General features: G+C 40.3%; 1 pseudogene; it reads right to left on the bottom strand.

The window, feature by feature from the left end:
- Window positions 1-4,034: 4,034 nt before the first annotated feature.
- On the bottom strand, window positions 4,035-4,091 carry LOC139546023 (U7 small nuclear RNA; annotated as a pseudogene).
- Between the last annotated feature and the right edge of the window lie 4,785 nt (window positions 4,092-8,876).

Below are 8,876 nucleotides of genomic sequence, written 5' to 3'. Positions count from 1 at the left end.
TGCCCAAAACACCTTTTTACAGCACTGTATATATCATTGTAATTTCTTTCACTTTCACTTAGCTAGTGAATGCAGCTAGCTAGTTTAGACTACTCAAACACCCACCTCAAACGGAGAGGGATGGCTATCCAACACTGGAGAGGGATGGCTATCCAACGCTATGGCTGTCCAACACTGGAACGCTTTCAAGTCAAGGCAAGCTTTTGGTTTTATACATTTATTGTCAACAGGGCCCCTTGATGTAACTGCTAAACTTCTTGCTGACTGTACACTTTACTGCATGATTGTAGCGGATTTACTAATGCGTTAGTTCTAGTAGCTATGTTTTGCTTGGAAAAGTTTTTCTGCCTGGTGACAGACAGCTGATGTGTTGTGCACTGAAGTCCACAAGCGGAGGGAAAAGGTGAGAGGAGTAGAGTGCGTAGATGCGAGAAGGAATTCTACAACGAGCAAAAATATAATGCTCTTTCTGTGTGGCTGCTATGAAAGTGAACTGTGTTTGCATGTGATCAGGGGTGTATTCATTCCACCGATTCTGTTGCAAAACGTTTCTTAAACAGAAGCAAACGGAACAAAACGGGAAAAAACGTATCTGAATTTTACCAATAGAAACCCTTGTTTGCAACTGTTGGACTAATGATTACACCCTAGATTAGCTAGATGCGGACAAGAGCGTGCAAGGCGGTATTGAATGTGTCACTGTCTGTCACCTTGACTACTCACATTTTTCTCTCGACCTGTACACCTACGTTGTAAACTTTCATTCATAGGCTAGATTGTAGCAACCTCATGATGGGTATAGGGAAAATTAGAGTATAATTTAGTAGCCTAAACCAATCGATGTTACATCGAGCTGGGTGAATGGAATATGAATGACAGTCATCCAATATGCTGTAATAGAAATAAGGCCATGCTCATAAGAAAAAATAATGTCCTCCCTCATCTTAAACAGCACCGACCGCCACTTACACAAGCACACAAATAAAAGTGATTGCATGGATACCCACGTGAAAAAATACTACCGTTTAGTATAGAATACTACAGTAAATACTATAGAACTCTGTAGTAAACTGTAATATACAGTACTGTAGAATACTATACTACACACTGTAGTATCCCGATCATGTGTAGTACTTACTATAGGATTGTGTAGTATACTGTAGAATACTACAGTAAATAATACAGTATACTACAGACCGCAGAACACTACAGTAAATATTACAGTGATCTCCGCAAAAACACTACAGTAATTACTAGTATATACCACAGTTTTTAATTTTCATATACCTTGCCCATTCCACTCCCCCATATCACAATTTGTGCCACCCATAAGTCAAAAACCTACATGACAAGTATAGACCATATATTGTGTTCCCTTCAGGTTATAGAAAACAGCAGAAGCACTGAACTTTCCATTCTGACCTGCCTACCACCTACCTGATACAGAAAATTTGCTTTCTGAGTATTTTCTCAACCAGGTTTCCTCATGTGGGTATGCACTGACCACATTGTGGGCATAATAATAATAATAATGTCTACAGAGGGGTTATCTGTAATTTACATCAAGGCAGAAGCATGGTAGTGAACAGTGGATGGAGCGCAGGCAGTATTGGTTGATTTTCCTATGGTTATTTTCTCTTGGGTGTTACAATGTACTTCCTCTGTGCGTTTGGAATGTGAATGGCATTGCAACGACAATCGTCACTCCCGGCATGAAGATGAGTATCTCCAGCAAGTCCTGGCAGCCAAGTGGACAGGCTGACCTGAGGGAGTGGCCAGAAATACTTATTGAGCCAGCAGACACTCTGTCCCCATTGACATTGGCTGGCATGAATGTGCCTCTCTCTCTGTGAGTCATACTGTCTCAGTGCTGACGTAATCGAGAGGCTATTGGCTCAAAACACAGATGGTATTGATGATGAACTGACTGTCTCTCGCTCTCTGGGCTGGAGAGAGGGATACAAAGAGCGATACAAAGAGAGATATAAAGAGAGATACAAAGAGACTAAGAGCCCAATTCAATCGAACCTGCATTATTAAAAGCACACAATTGCTTTTTTTCTGATCATAGAAAAGTTGTGGGTAAAAACCTACAACCAGTACCGAGTAGATACCCCTCCTATGCAGATGCTCCCAGTTTCCTGAATAAGAAGTGTGTGGGTGCGTGGGCTGCAGCTTCCAAAGAAGGATAAAATAGTCATGCAGGTAGCACACTAGTATCGTCAATCAAATAATACCAAAAATAAGTACTGAGAAAGGCATTACACATTTTTAAGTCTCTCTTTGCTCTACCCTCTGCTTCTGGTTTTCAATGTTCTACGGTCTTTGAAATACAACACTTCTAATGAATTCCACTAATAGAGCTTTGGCTGAAAAGGGATCAGAGTGGAAAAATAGAAGTTTCCATCCTCTGTTGCAATGACATGTGAACCAGACCCTGCTGATTTTACTTTTGACTCAGCCCAATGTGACGTGCTTGTGACATACGAAGGATAGACTTCCATAGAAATACTTCGATACGAAGTTCCCACGAGGGCAAAGACGCTGTTAATAATTTATTCCTTCTCTGAGAGAGACTGAGACTCAGACACACACGCCTAACTGCCATGGTCCTGAAATAACCTTTAGACTCCAAAAAACTGCCAAAGCATTTTCACCCACATGAAAAAAATACTATAGTATACAGTATATACAGGGCTTTCTGAAAGTATTCACACCCCTTGACTTTTTCCCAAATTTTTCTGTTACAGCCCAAATTGAAAATTGGTTACAGAGGGTAGTGCATACGGCCCAGTACACCACTGGGGCCGAACTCACTGCCATCCAGGATCTCTATGTCAGGCGCTGTCAAAGGAAGACCCCCAAAATTGTCAAAGACTCCAGCCACCCAAGACATAAAATTGTTCTCTCTGCTACCGCACGGCAAGCGGTACCGATGCAAGTCTGGAACCAACAGGACCCTAAACAGCTTCTACCCCCAAGCCATAAGACTGCTAAATAGTTAGCTAAATAGTTAACCAAATAGCTACCTGGACTAACCGGCATTGACTCTTTTTTTTTACTCATCACATACGCTGTTGCTACTGTTTATTATCTGTCACTTTATTCCTAGTTATATATACATATCTACATCAATTACCTCGTACCCCAGCACATTGACTCAGTATTGGTACCCCGTGTAAATAGCCAAGTTATCGTTACTCATTATGTATTCATTATTACGTGTTTTACTTCTCTATTATTTCTCTATTTTCTTTCTCTCTGCATTGTTGAAAAGTGCCCTTAAGTAAGTATTTCACTGTTAGTCTACACCTGTTGTTGTCAGTGGTGGGTGTAGCTGGTGCATGGAAATCAGGCGCAGGAGAGCAGAGATGAAAAAGCACTTTACTTAGGCAATCATAATACAGAACGCAACCGCATCACAACACAAATGCCCAAAGAACAAGTGAGGCAGCACAAAGTACAAAACCCAAGTACAAAGTACCGGCTGCCACAAAGCACGGGTATAAAACAAAACCCGGCGCAAACCAGCCGGAAGCGTACCAACCTTGACAAAAAACAACAACACCCCACACAGACATGGAGGGAACAGAGGGCTACATACACATGTTAATGTGGAAATGTAAACCAGGTGTGCAGGAAGATAAGACAAAACAAATGGAAAATGAAAGGTGGATCGGCGATGGCTAGAAGACCGGTGACGTCGACCACCGAACGCCGCCCGAACAAGGATAGGAAGCGACTTCGGCGGAAGTCGTGACAGTTGTTTAGAAAGCATGTGACAAATATTTTTTATTTAATTTGAATTTGTTTTGTATTCAGTGTAGTGTTTTTACAGACTTAACTGTAGTATTCACTGTAGTATACTGTAGTAATTATAGTTAACTATAGCATAAATACTGTAATAAAATAATATGTAGTACACATAATAGTAATTAATGGAGTGTTTTTGCTGACTGTAGTATACTGTAGTATTTACTGTAGTGTTTTTGCGGACATTACTGTAGTATTTAATATATCTTTGACATAGAAGTGGAGGCTTTCTCCTTGAAGAAACCTACTAGAGAAATACTAAAAGAGCACATTTTCTATAACCTGTAGGTAGGTAGGACTGGGGTCTGAATGGCAGTGGTGTAAAGTAACTAAGTAAAAATACCTTGAAGCACTACTTAAGTAGTTTTTTGGGGTATCTTTACTTTACTATTTATATCTTTGACACATTTTAAATGTACTACATTTCTGAAGAAAATATGTTATTTTTACTCCCATACGTTTTCCCTGACACCAAAAAGTACTCGATACATTTCCAATGCTCAGGCAGGACAGCAATAGGGTCCAATTTCCACACCTATCAATATAACATGTTGACATCCCTACTGCCTTTGAGCTGGTGGACTCGCTAAACACAAATACTGCATTTGTAAATTATGTCTGTGTTGGAGTGTGCCCCTGGCTGTCCGTAAATTGAAACAAACCAGAAAATCATGCCATCTGGTTTGATTAATACAAGGAATTTGATGAATAGCATTTACTTGTACTTTTCACTTGATAATTGAATAGTTTTTCCACCACTGTACTTAAGTACATTTAAAAACAGATACTTTTAGACATTTACTCAAGTAATATTTTATTGGGTGACTTCCACTTGAGTCATTTTCTATTAAGGTATCTTTACTTTTGCTCAAGTATGACAATGAGAACTTTTTCCACCACTGCTGAATAAATAGTTCAGCATTCCTGCTCTTTACTATAATCTGTAGGGAACACAATACACGAAAGTATGTGGACACCCCTTCCAATTAGAGGATCCGGCTATTTCTCCCACACCCGTTGCTGACAGGTGTATAAAATCGAGCACACAACCATGCAATCTCCATAGACAAACATTGGTAGTAGCATGGCCTTACTGGAGAGCTCAGTTACTTTCAAATCTAAACTTTCACCTTTCCAACAAGTCAGTTCCTCGAATGTATGTTTGGTGGAGGAGGAATTATGTTCTGGGGCTGATTTTCAAGGCTCCTTAGTTACAGTGAAGGCAAATCTAAACTCTACAGCATACAATGACATTCTAGACGATTCTGAGCTTTGTGGCAACAGTTTGGGGAAGGCCCTTTCCTGTTTCAGCATGACAATGCTCCCGTGCACAAACCGAGGTCCATACAAAAATGGTTTGTCGAGATTGGTGTGGAAGAACTTGACTGGCCTGCACAGAGCCCTGGCCTCAACCCATCAAACATTTTTGGGATGAAGTGGAACACCGACTGCGAGCCAGGCCTAATTGCCCAACATCAGTGCCTGACCTCACTAATGCTCTTGTGGCTGAATGGAAGCAAGTCCCTGCAGCAATGTTCCAACATCTAGTGGAAAGCCTTCCCAGAAGAGTGGAGGCTGTTATAGCAGCAAATGGGGATGAACTCCATATTGACTCCCATGATTTTGGAACAAGATGTTCAATGAGCAGATGTCCACATACTTTTGGTCATGTAGTGTATATGGTCTATACTTGGCATGTAGGTTTCTCACTTATGGGTGACACAAACTGGAACATTGGTGGGGGTGTATATGCAAATTAAATACTGTAGTATTCATATATAAAAAATGAAGTGTATTTTGTAACAGTTTTTTGAGGGATAATATGGAAGTATTTAGTATTTTACAATATACTACAACATTCTATAGTAAGTACTACACATGATCTAGGGTTACTACAGTGGGTAGCATAGTATTCTACAGTATACTAGTTTACTATACAATTCTATAGTATGTACTGTAGTATTATATAGTAAACGGTGTAGTCTATCTTCATATGGGCACTGCATGTGCAATGAATGAGAAATGTGTGTGTGAGAGAACATGCTGGTCAATAGTGACTGTCACGTTCTCACTGTTTGCAGTTCTCACTGATGATGACTACATGTGCACATATAGGATTCCCCTGGAGCTTTATTCCATTGAAGTTCTTCTACAGTGTCTGTTTTCAGAACCTCTCGTCTGTGGGGGTGGATTGATCGACCTGATGCTCTCCCTTCTCCACTACACTATCAATTAGTGTGCCCTCACATAACTAGATTCAGTTGTAATTGGACAACTGCATGGTCGTGGATAATCATGAAACTGCTGGTGGAGTAAATAGCCCATGTTGTTTTAGCCCCACATTCTGAAATTGCATTTTTCTCCCACCCAGTTTCATCATTGGAATGTGATACAAAACGAGACAACGGTGTGCTTCAGGACCATGCGGATGCCTCCGAGCGGTCAGGTAGGCTGTTTGGAGTGTTTATCCGACAAAAATAATAAATATGCCCCCCCCCGATTCAAAAACAAAGTTGCGCCCTTGAAAAAATAAAAATAAAGTTTTAAAGTCACAGATAGGTGCAGTGAAATGTATTTTTTTACAGGGTTAGCCATAGTAGTACAGGGTATTCGAAGCAGCGACCTTGCGATTACTGGTCCACCGCTCTAAACTCTAGGCTACCTGCAGCCCTATGACGAGCTTGTAGAGAGGCTATTCTGAGATTGACCACACAAAGCGGACTATCTCCACCTAGTGTTCTTTCCTGTAGCCTACACTTCCATTTTTTCTACATAATTTCTGAAACTCTAGCATCTCAGAGATGTTATTAGCAAATAAATATAATTAAAGCGCATGATTTATCAAAATAATTCAAGACAAATCTAATGAACAGCAAACTACTACAATGAACAACATTGACTATTCGCCTTTAGATTGAGAACAGTGATTTATAATTACAGGATTATATGTAACGCTGAAAATACATTTGAAATAGTAGTCATTACAATGGGAACATGAGATTATTGTCATTATTTATTGTAATATTTATATAATGTATGTGTTTATTTATCCTCTCATATTCATATACATACATACTGGTTTTATCAGGGGCGCAACAGGGGTGCAGCTTTCACTGGGGATGTCCTCCCCACATTCTGAAATTGCATTTTTGTCATCCCCAGGTTTAGCATTCAAATGTGATACAAAATGCGGCAACGATTTGCTTTAGGACCATGCGGACGCCTCCGAGCAGTCAGGTAGGCTGTTTGGAGTGTTTAACCGACTGGATTTAGGACCACTCGGACCCCACAGAGCGGGCTGACAGGTTGTGTGAAGGCAAAGCTTCTGAAAGCTGGCTGGACCAGCATAGGAGAGTTGAGCATGGTATAGTGTGTACGTGTAGTGCTCTTTCACCAAGTTGTAAAAGGTAGCAGAACAGAAACTGGCTACTCTTCAGTTGACTGATGAGGCTGGCAAGGTAACTGCTGTTTAACTTAACAGAAAAAACTAAACTAGTGTTTATTTGGAGTGCTGAGCTAGTATTGTAACTGAAATGTAATGTTAGCTAATGTTTCATCCCCTCTCGACTGAGGTGAATGAATAAGCTATGCTAGTGAGTAGCTACCACAGCCAGGTTAGCTCTAGCCTCTAGCTATCTGTCAGATAGCGATATGAGGTGGCAATTATTACTATCTAACAGCAGTTGTTGGTATGTAAATGTTTTGTAGCCTTTGTTTTGTCCTGTTTCAGGAGTAAATTAACTTGGCAAGCTTTTGCCAGTTGATGTACCATTAGAGAGAGAACTGACCAAAAGTTGGCTTTCATTAGCTATTATTTTGGCCTCAATCAACTAGACCTGAATCAAATGATGAAACCACCCGCTGGCTTTCTGTCCCACTCTCAACCGCTACCGCTAGGACTGGTCCCAGAACCGACCGCAGTCCTGCAATGTTATTTTAGGCATATCTGACGCAGCTCACTTGCCATCCATGGTCCCAGCAATTTTGCTCCCTATAGGCAATATCAAATGCGCACAAATAACTTATGAAATAAGTTAAATTACAAGAGATTCTCACATGGCCCTTACATTGTATTACTGGGCTATATCAGCCAATATGATAGATGCAGTTTGAAGAGAGCAAAGTTGGAGTCTTGCACTTTATCTTGAGCTATTTTTATAGTCTACCTTTAAGGAGTAGGACAATTCCCAGCAGGGTCAGACAGCCAGGGAAGACCAGTCTATGGAGCTCAGGTGAATTTCGCAGTATGTTTAGTGAATGATACAAAGTTCCATCTTGAATTGATGGGTAGATCTACAGTAGCTACATGACAGCAGATTAAGCTTAAAGCTACAGTCTGAGATCTGAGTATAATCATCATTTCAATTATTGAACCATTTATTATATTCTTGGATAATATAATGCATAATTGTACACGAAGGTAATTCTTTGTCATGCCTACTTTTAGGAGGATCAAATGGTGACAGGGTTTCTCAGCAGGGTAAGGCAGCCAGGGAAGACCAGTCTGTGACAGAGGTGAGGTTAATTTTTGCAGACACAACACTTTATTCTCTCTGTCCAGCAAACACTGGACAAGCCAGATGCTATTTTAAGGTAGTCTAACAAACCTCCAAAGTTGATTTCCAAACTGTATCAAGTGTTGATAGAGGCTTTTCCTGATGACACAAAACATGTAAAGCAAAAATGTGAGGAAGACCCGGGAGACGCTATTGATGATGATGAATGGATACAGATATATTTGAATGCACAGTCATGTTCATAGAATCTCAGACATAAATTACTGCAGTTTAAGAACATCCATAGAACGTACTATATGCCAGGGAAACTGAATATCATACACTCAGAAATTGTATTATTCTGCTGGAGGTGTAAAGCACAAAAGGGGACATTTTTGCATATGTTGTGGTCTTGTGAAGGCTGGCTGAATTCTGTCAAAGAGTATGTTCTTTTATCTCAGCATGTCTACAGATTCTCCCTTCTCCCTGTTAACTTGGAAATGTTGATACTGGACACAGTAAAGAAGAAACTGTGTAACCTAGCATTTACAGTGGCTAATAAATGCA

Source organism: Salvelinus alpinus, chromosome 19 (assembly GCF_045679555.1).
Source record: "Salvelinus alpinus chromosome 19, SLU_Salpinus.1, whole genome shotgun sequence".
Taxonomy (NCBI): Eukaryota; Metazoa; Chordata; class Actinopteri; order Salmoniformes; family Salmonidae; genus Salvelinus; species Salvelinus alpinus.
Note: the sequence above shows the minus strand (reverse complement) of the source record. Positions and strands in the feature narration are given on the sequence as shown.